The sequence below is a fragment of the Melitaea cinxia genome, chromosome 15, assembly GCF_905220565.1.
Source record: "Melitaea cinxia chromosome 15, ilMelCinx1.1, whole genome shotgun sequence".
In the NCBI taxonomy this organism is placed as follows: Eukaryota; Metazoa; Arthropoda; class Insecta; order Lepidoptera; family Nymphalidae; genus Melitaea; species Melitaea cinxia.
The window spans coordinates 3,346,731-3,357,454 of NC_059408.1; positions in this window are offsets into that span (position 1 = coordinate 3,346,731).

Consider the following 10,724-nt stretch of genomic DNA (forward strand, 5'->3'; position numbering starts at 1 on the left):
CGCTTCCCGTGTCTGTATGCTTTTAGATCTTTTAAACAACGCAACAGATTTTGAAACGGTTTTGCAAAATCATTTTTCTTGAACACGGTCGAAGCTGTAACTTCAATTACCATCTTACGTACAAAACGTTTACGTTACGTTTTTTAACATATTGTGAATCGGAACTCTAACTTCTCTATTATTATGAAAAAAAAAAGAAATATTTAAATAAATACTAAACTTAATTAATTCCTAACAAGAGCCATCTATCGACGAATAGTCTAACCACCTATTACTTTATTTAGTTTACCTAGTAGTTAACAGATGGCGTTTTGAATTTTTCTGTAATCGCAACAATAATGACGAATAATTTGTTGAAAGTATTGCAAAGTAGTTTTAAATATATATAATTTAAAGATACATATTGTAATTTATAATTTAAGTAAACAAGTAAGTTATAGCTGATGTTAAGTGTTTATCATCGCGCACAGACATATCCATGAGGCTGTTACTGGCCATTGGAGGAAAAGCTATAGCGCATGCTAACTAAACAACAACTTATAAAAGTTATTTCTTTTACAGCAATTTACATATTTTTTAGTCTTTGTTAAAATTAATATATAAGTATAAATACATACAAGTATAATAAGGCAAAACAGAATATATAGGTACGCCCTCTCTTCCCGTAGGTGTTGTAAGAGGCGACTAAAGGATAACAAAGTTCCACTACGAACTTAGGACAGTCACTCACCCGCTTGCCCAGCATGGTGACTATGGGCATATCCCCCAATGATTTTGATACAGACACTTCGGCCCTCAGTTCCCGACATTTCCACTATTTCCGGCTATCGCCGGTGAGGGCTGGATGGTAACTGCAGAGAACCGGTATGTTTGCGGTGAAATAAGGGAGACCTATGTCCAGCAGTGGACTAGGATAGGCTGAAGTGATGACAATGACATGCGTTTAATAAAATTATTAGCCATTAGGTCAGGTTTATTATGATTTAGTTACGACTGTTTTTATCCCTTATTTTGGAGTATATTAAGGAAAAGATGTATGTATTTATGTATATATTTATGTATGTATTTATGTATGTACTTATGTATGTATTTATGTATGCAGTTTTGTATGTATATGTTTAATTATTTGAATATTTATTATAAATTTGTTATAACTTGTACACCTATGCTGACGTTAGACCATTTCCTTTGCCCTAAGGTTGCCTGGAAGAGATCGCTTTTTAGCGATAAGGCCGCCCTTTATACCTAATAAATACATTGTTAATATTTTTCTTTCTTTGCTATGTATTATTTCCGTTTTTGGTGTACAATGCAGTGTATTATTATTATTATTACTAATAAAAGATATAAGGCGCCCGGTATGAAAAACTATCGTGTTTAAAGTCTTGTGAAACAACGAAACACCAGAAACGCTAAGTGAGGAAGCAGCTATAAAAAATATTACCAGCATCTACTGTAGATACTATATGATCAATAGGCATAATTTATGCTATGATTTTAGAGTTTCGGCGTTTTTTTTTTTAATTATTACTAAATTCATTAATTTAATAGAAGATATTAATTTTTAAGTATAACGGTATAAATTCTTAGGAGTAAACTTCAATCGCGTGTTGGAATGGACGCCCATACTTTTTTATGTAACAGACTTTTTTCAGCAAGCCTTACGCAATATTTCAATTTTCTATCACCATTATATTTATTTAAATATTAACAATCAGAGAAACAAAATTAAACTTTCACTTATTCCATTATTTGTTAACAAATTAGTTTAATCCCATCAGAACTTTCCACTGACCGCTGGAATGGTGCGCAACTGGTAATAACAAAAGTGAAAAGTGTCTTCGACACAGTCCACCGAACTCTAAAATTACCTATTTAGTTCATAGATTGCCCTTAGCGTAAACAGATTGGTAACGTAAACAGTCATTACAGAAAGATAACGCCTGTGGCGTCACCTTCACCTTTGAGAATATCTTAGTGATCAGTCTGTTTTCTTTTAAGGGCCTGTTGTTCCGGTTGTAGATAACACTATTGGACGGATGACGGTATTCAACGAATAGACATTTCTGATATATTATCCAATTTTACCACCGAATTGCACTATATTTATGAGATAATTCTGTTCGCAAATAAGAATCTGAAAGTTGTACTAATTGATTGGTGAGAAACATGTCATAATGGCCTATTCTACCTCCTCCAGAGTCTAACTTATGTGCAGGATAAACTTTACCGCACATCAGGTTAAACGGTAAAGGTCTTATCATAATCAGTACAATGTAAGATGATACAGATACGTAACTGCATAATATTGATATAATAATATAATTGTGTTTGCTCGCAACCACAATTATATTATTATATCCAACCGACAATACAAAACCGACTTCAATTACATCGGCGAGTAGAGTACAACGTAGATCGACGAAAAAATACTCAAGTAACTGTGCGTTATCAAAGAGTACTCAAAAAGTAGTCATCAGATCTCAATGAAATTTATATGTGACCACATGACAAACATCAGCTTTCGATTAAATTAAAAATTATTAAAATCGGTACACCCAGTAAAAAGTTATTGCGGATTTTCAAGAAGCTCTCTCGATTTCTCTGAGATCCCATTATCAGATCCTGGTTTCCTTATCATGATACCAAACTAGAGATATCTCCTTTCCATCAAAAAAAGAATTATCAAAATCGGTACATCCAGTAGAAAGTTATGCGGTATAATACAACTTAGGTCGACGAAAAAAGCGTCAAGTAAAAACGGATTATTAGATATAGCTCGAAAAGTAGTTGTTAGATCTCAAATAAATTTAAATGGGACCAATTGGCACACACCACCTTTCGATTAAAAGAAAATTTGTCGAAATCGATCCACGCAGTCAAAAGTTCTGATGTAACATACATAAAAAAAAATACCGTCGAATTGAGAACCTCCTCCTTTTTTGGAAGTCGGTTAAAAATACTCAAAACTTGACGACGCGTTGGTGCAGCGGTTACAAGCAGTGGCTGTTGCGCTGGTTCGATCCCCGCTCACGATAGACATTTGTATTGGCTATAAAGATGCTTATCGTGGTCTAGGCGTAATCTACATATTAAAAACACTCCGTAAGTACTCAAGTCTTTCTAATTTCGTAATTAATACTCTCGTATAATATAAAAAGCTCTCAATGTTAAGCTCTTAATTTCTTAATGTTTATTCAGTGTTCCTATTGTTTTATATTCACGTTCCTATTATTTTACTATCTTTGTGTAAATTGTTCTATGTCTTAAGTTATGATGTACTAATCAATATTTTTTGTATATGTTTGCCTTGCAATAAGATACAAAAAATATTGCTTAATAGATATTAATAGTAAAATGTATTCTAAAAATAGACAAAGGTTTAGTGGAGTAAAGTGGAATGGAAATGGAATTTGAAAGCGCAGTTTTATTTCTAATTTAATATCATTTTAAGTACCTTTTATGAAACACTCGTGTCCCTACACACTTATGAAACTAAGCCACTCAACTTTTACATAACACAAAATTTGTCTTATTTTTAATATTATAGGTCGATTATTATGGCTACAGCATATACGTAATCTAATACGTATTTAATAGCACATAATTCTTCTTAGTTTTCTAGGTTAACAAAAATAAAAACACGTGTTACAAATAAACAAACGAACCCTTTCTCTTTGTAATATAAATATATGTTTAATAGTCGTAAATATATGTTTACGACTATTAAAACAAATTATTATTAGATTTGTTGTTTTTTTTTTTTATTATTTAGATGGCATATAAAAATATATAAATACTTTTTGTAAATGAAACACAATTAAATTTTGATTTAAGTATTCCTTTACAGTTTAAAATCTGTTACTTAGTAATATTGATATATTCATTAGCATTTATTTGTTTTTTCGTTTTTAAAATAAAGTTGATGACCTATTTTATTTTTAGAACAATTTAATCAATAGAAAGTACTCCGTAATTCAAATTACTCCTATAAAAGAGTTCCAATCAAAACTTCGCGGTCTCGTTTTGCACAGATAATCAATTTATTTATTTAAAAGATTGTATAATCGACCGAAATCAATTCGTATTGACCAACTTTTCTTAAATAAATAAAAAATAAAACGTCATGGATTATTTTAGGTTCATTTACGTGAGAATTTAAACCTCCAGACAGGTGTTTTATGGTAATAAAATATTATGATAACTAAACTTGACTAAAACGGCCTGTCAATATTTTTTCCTGTATAGAAAAGTTTTTGACATAATCAATCTCCAACGCTAATAATTTTCCCACAAATGATCTCTAAGAAGGTATTTAGCATATGTTTACAATTACTAGGACCTACATATTTACGTGTTCAGCGAGTAGAGAGACACCTAAGGACGAATACCCATACCTATACCTATATATATATTATATATAATTATACTTATGTAACGCAGTTAGATGTCAAATATCCCTGTATATGTTGTATATTTATACAAAAAAGAAATTGTCAACTTCAGTTAAATTTCTGTTTGTTTCACCACAATACTAAAGTGCTCGTCAACTAAAAAAAAACAATCCTTATACTAATAACAATATTGTTTTATATCCGGTATCTTAGAAAAATAATTTTAACAATGTTGCCGCTATTTTTGTACTAAATTATAAGTTATGCAAATTATATTATGATAAACGCAATACAACGTAATTCATAAAGAGCTCATTAATATTCCACTGTCGGGAAAAGCTTGTCGCGTTAAGGAACTCAAGCTTAATCAGACACCCTGTTAGATACCGGAAGGTTTTGTAGGTACTGGAAAATGTTGCAGATATCTTGTGAGAGATGCAGATTAGTAATGCTTTTTTTTTCTTAAGCAGAAATTTGAGTCATGTTTACAAAAGAAAGGCATTTATTTATCGAACCCTTTAGTTTCTGAGACATTAAAAACAATTCATGCAATTTATTATGATTTTTGAAGTGAAACTTCTTTGGGCGCATGAGGGTAAAATTTTTACAGATGAAACGGCAACGTTTTGATGAAAAGGCAACGTTTTGATGAAAAGGCAACGTTTTGATGAAACGGCAACGTTTTTGTCGATGGTGCTGGAACGGAAATCTAAAGCTATAAATTTGTATAAACATAAACGAGACTTAAAAATTAGTTTGCCGAAGAAGTTTCACTTCTGACATGTGTACTTTGTACGCAAGCACTTTTTAATTAGCAGTTAATAAATGTTTTAAAAACCTATGTGCTTAAACTTAACCATACTCTGTGGACGTAGAACTAAGTTACTGTGATCTGTAAAATCGACACGAACCGTTTATTGAAACAATAAAAAATTTAAATGATCTCCAACTTTAACCTCGACATTTACGTAATGAAAAAAAAACATTACTAACAAAATAGCAACAATCTTTTTAACTGGAAACTACTTGAATGTTTAAAGTGTTAGCGAATATGTAACTTAGTTCTTTGATATACAGTTTTCTATTAAAAGCTTCGATCAAGCGTGTTTTAATATCTATTATAAAATGTTGTGTCCGCCGGATGGAGCAAATTATAGCTTATAACAAATTGTCTCAAGTTTTCACCAGAAGAATGTTGGTGTAATACACGTAACTTGTAGGACCACAGTGTAAGTATTGATATATATACTAGTGGTCGCACAGAGGTCAAAATTCGACAAAAATTAAAAATTTAAATTAAAGAAAACCAAAAGATATTGAAAATAAAAAACCTTTTTTTTAATTTTTTCAATTTCACTACAGACTTTGACAATCAACAAAAGAGTATATAGGTAGGTATGCGTGTGTGTGTCAAATACATTTTTTTTTATTGATTTAATGTATTTCTATACATAATTTTAAAAAAATATTGGCTTTCACAAAAGATGTTGGCAAGGGCGAACTATAATATATAGATATTTCAAAGTTCATATATTTGACAACTCATTTATTTAGACTATATTTGTGTACATTACCAAAAAAAAAACAATTAACTAATAAGGTCAAAAAAGCTCACATGATTTCGCCAATGTTACGTAGAATCGAGAATATAGGAAGAAGGTTGATTGATCGGTCAAGAATAATAATAATTATGTTCGCTTCAGTCTGTAATATCCCACTGCTGGGCACAGGTCTCTTTCCCCATGTAGGAGAAGGATCAGAGCTTCATCCGCCACGCTGCTCCAGTACTGGTATTTCCTACTATAAGCAACGATCGCTATCAAGTGTACATGATAACATCCGAGACCGACGGCTTAACGTGCTTTCCGAGGCACGGTGGAGAGACCCACAAGGAATGCACAAACACCCAGACCACGGCAAACATCTGTATAGCCAATACAAATGTTTTTCATATGCGGGGATCGAACCCGCAACCACCAGCGCAACAGTCAAAAACCAGTGCTGAGACCGTTGCGCCAACGCGTGCGTTTACATACAAATCTTGTGTGTTAATAGATACTATTTTTTAGTATGTCACACTTTTTTTTTTTTAATAACTCCCGAACTCCCGATTTTCGCTAACGGCGCTCTTAATATACCGCCCATTTATATAAAATTCACATACATTAGCGTTCTAAAGAATCGCATTTAAAAACAAAAACTAAGTACCTAAAACAGTTCAATTTATTGTATAAAATTTTTATCTAATTTCCCTGAGCTGTGTCAGCTGTTTATTTACTACTAAGCACGCTGACTATTCAATCGATTTAATTTATAACCAGTCAGCTAATAAATAAAGATAAATAAACATTTTTTATAAACATCGGAAGTGGGTAAATTCATTAATATTCAAATATTGATATCATACTTGCTTTCATGATCTCCATACAGTATTCACGCATTGTTTACGCTTTGACGGTTTTCATTATGATACGCGCTCTGAGAGTACAACGGCCTGGTTGTAAATACATTTTGTTATTTACTAGGTATTATATATAGGTAGGTATTATATATATTGACTAGCTCGTTGGCGCAGTTTGTAGTGACCCTGCTTTCTACTCCGCGGGTAGCGGGTTCGTTTTGATTTTGCCATACAGATATTTGCCGTGGTCTGGGCGTTTGTGTATTGTGTGTGTTTCCCGACACAGGTGTAAACCCTAGTGGGGGCCGTTGAGTGTGAGGCGTTTATTTGTTCATTGAATAGTTACAATTCCTATACATCAAGTTTATGTGTACGAGATCCGGGGTACCTAGACATTGTTGAAAAGCCAAAAAAAATAGGCAGGTAAATAATAACAAAATAATTAAAACAAGACTATTGTTTATCAAACATGTAACTGTTCAACAATATCCTAGCTAGCTAATTAATAATACAGAAGTAACGCGTGCTATTCTTCCGCTTGGCTGACTTTGATGCAACTTTTCTATTGCATACGCAGACTATTGCTGTCTTTTAGCGAGGCGATGCAATGAGGTTTGACACAAGTGCAACCCAGTTTTATTGAAGATGCTTATAAGATCTATTAAAAATATCTTAATCCTAACTGTTTCGCAATTTTAAGACAGGTTTTTTTTTTGTTTAATAAATTATGTGCCCGGAATAATTCTTAGTTATATTAACACAATAAATAAGTAGATGTCGGCTCTTGTTAAAAAAATGAAATATTTATAAAATAAATAGAAAAAATCGTGTATGAAACGATTATTTTGGTTTCTGTTATAGTAGCTACCTAACAAAAAAAACCTTTTGAACGTATAATAAGCTTCTATAAAATAAATTATTTACATTAGGCCTATGGAAACGATCTAATAAATTTAAAGTCAATCTACATTAAATTTAATGACTATATCGTCCGTATATAATTCAATCATATTTAATGTTTAACGATCCGCCTTAGTTTAAACTATATTTATTTCATTAAAATACACTCAATAATGAATATCACAAAACTTCATCCTATAACAGTATATTTAACTTTAAGAACTTCATAAATAATTAAACAATAAAAATGTAAGCAAATTTTTGTACCAGTACTTACCCAAAATTACCAGGATAGCAAACAGGAAACCGACGACACACATGTCCACCTTTCCCGCTAAAATGCTGACCACCATTGAAGATAACTTCCGAGCAACATGGCGAAGAGCACCGCCCGCTGTCAGAACAGTCCGTTAAACAGCACGATCTAGATTCTTCTGTCTCGAAGATCCGCTCGTCACAAGGCAAAGAATAACGCCATTCAGGACTTGGGATCCTGTAGTTAAATCTAGAATCCCATCGCATCGTCATTTCTGGACATCTCTCTACATAGGCCCCAGCCAGCTGCTCCATATATTGCTTATAAAGCCGCTTTTGCCTCTGACTCTGCGATACGTGCAGGCGCAAAACGTTAAGAAAACACATGTTTGAAACACGTGATATTCTGCTGGACGCGCTCGTTCGATAAATCTACAAGTGGACATGAGACCGACTGCGCGCCATGAAGAACTTTCAGAGAAAATATATAATATTTCACTGTCGCTGTTAGAAGCGGTTCGTTAGATAGGAATTTTGTGGCATTTTCTCAAGCAATACTACAGATGGTTAAATAAAAATATAATAAATAGATTTACTCCATCTCAATTCTTCTAAAATCGATAGAGATGAAAAATAGTTGATACATATTCATTAATCAAACTTTCGCATTGAAAGCTAGTAATGATAATTGTACACTAAAGTACGTTGACTTTACATTATTCTCGATAAAAATACCGGTCAGCTAAAGCAAAGATATCGGAAGGTGGCGCGCGTCACGTCTGCGACCACACTGCGCCCGTGCAGCGCGAACAGCTATAATCGCTTTACGTCAAATTAACTCCCATTTCCCCGACGAGCGAAAAAAACGGAACTCATTGCACTGAAAATGCGGCATAACTGAGACAAAATAGTGTCACAAGCCATGTCTAACGAGGTTTTACTTGGTACATAATTAATATACGTAGTGTCTTTTTTTATTTTTTGAACTGTATAATCGTACTCGCTGTTATTTCTTATGTGCCTGTGTTGATATTGTGGTGCTTTAATAATTTTTCTCAGCCTTACTTCAAGTATAAAGTAAACAACAATTTTCATTCATTTAGAAATACAAAAGAAATGAAATAAACGCTACTTGATTAAAAATATCAATTAAATATAAGTAGTAATATATAGGTACTTATATATGTATACCTCTACATATATAATATTAACAATAAGGCGTATATTTAAAGCCATTATAACTAAAGAAATAAATTTAAAGTATTAACGTTGTAGCTACGAAAGATACAAACATCACGACAAACTACGACTACAAATATCACGACAAATTAATATTTGAAAGTAATGAAAGTAGGTACCTACTGCTCTGTACATAATATAATTAAAGAATAAACTACTTCCAGTAAAGCTTAATGGATTGTATAATCGTAATTAGCTCGATATTATTCTAGAATTTTAATAGGCTTATGAATAAATTTTAATAGGCTTATGTATAAAACGAATCAACTTTTACCAATTCACTCGACGATCTGGGACTCAACGATGCATTGACGTAGCTTTTACTATAAGTGGTTTACTATAAACGCTAGTATTCGCGGATTCAATCCCTGCACATGATAAAAATATCATTTATACAGATATTTTTCTTTGTCTGGGATTTTGTGCTTATGTTGTGTGTATTTGCAGATCAAAACACAAAACTTACAACCTTACATTAATAGCTCTGGGCTGTGAAAAAAATGTTGAATATTTTTATGACTCAAAACAAAGTTTTAATGTGCTCAAAACAAAAAAAAAATACAAACCTTTTAGCATACTTGTCCAAGTTAAAAAAAATCATTTGAATAAATACTTGTTTTGCGATTTTTTGCCATTTTTGGCTGTTTTTTGGGAATTTAATCAAAATTAGGGGGTGAGGGACCAAATGAACCCTAAATTTGATCCAGCACATCGTAATTCATAACAATAGATGGGTCTAGTCAAAGGTACAGAGCACTTCTTTATGGGCCTTTGTAATCAATACAAAAACTCACATGAACTGTAGTAAAATGAAACTAACAAATAAGTGGTCATGAACAAAATATTTTTTTTCATATATTAGAAACCAAACAAAACAAAAATATTCTTACGCTTATTACATGACAACATGTTCTCATATTTGTGCGAAAGTACCTACCATTAAAGTAGTAGTTAGTAGTAAAGTAGTTAGTTGTGGTTTCAATTTCTGCTCGAAACATATACCTACTTATTTATATTTGTGCGTGACTGATTAGGCACCAAGATTTACATGAGACATGTGTGTAGCTAGTGTGACGTAGAGGGGGAGAGGGAGTTGAATCCGAAGGTATCAAATGACTTAGCATATATCTCTCAAATGAATTATTCAGAGGTGAATTAGTTGATATATTTCAATATATGAAACTTTGCTTTTTCTTTTTTAGTTTTTATGTGGATTCCTTGGTAGTGTCAGCAATTGAATGCCCGTATCTAACTACATACAACCACGGAGTAGATGCCTTTGCCCAGCAAAATTTGTACAGCTAACACGAAAAATAAAATAAAAATTTAAAAATAATCGTATATAACCAGTCTTTATTCAGTATGCCGTGTGGTGTCGGCCGAGTAGAATAGCACCACCCCTTTCTTCCCGTGAGGGTCGTAAAAGGCGACCGAAGGATAAACCTGGCCCAAAATCATCAGGGTCCTGGAGAAGGAAAACTTCATTTGAACCCGTAATGAGGTCTCCGTCAAGTATTCGTGGCATAGCTCTAAAA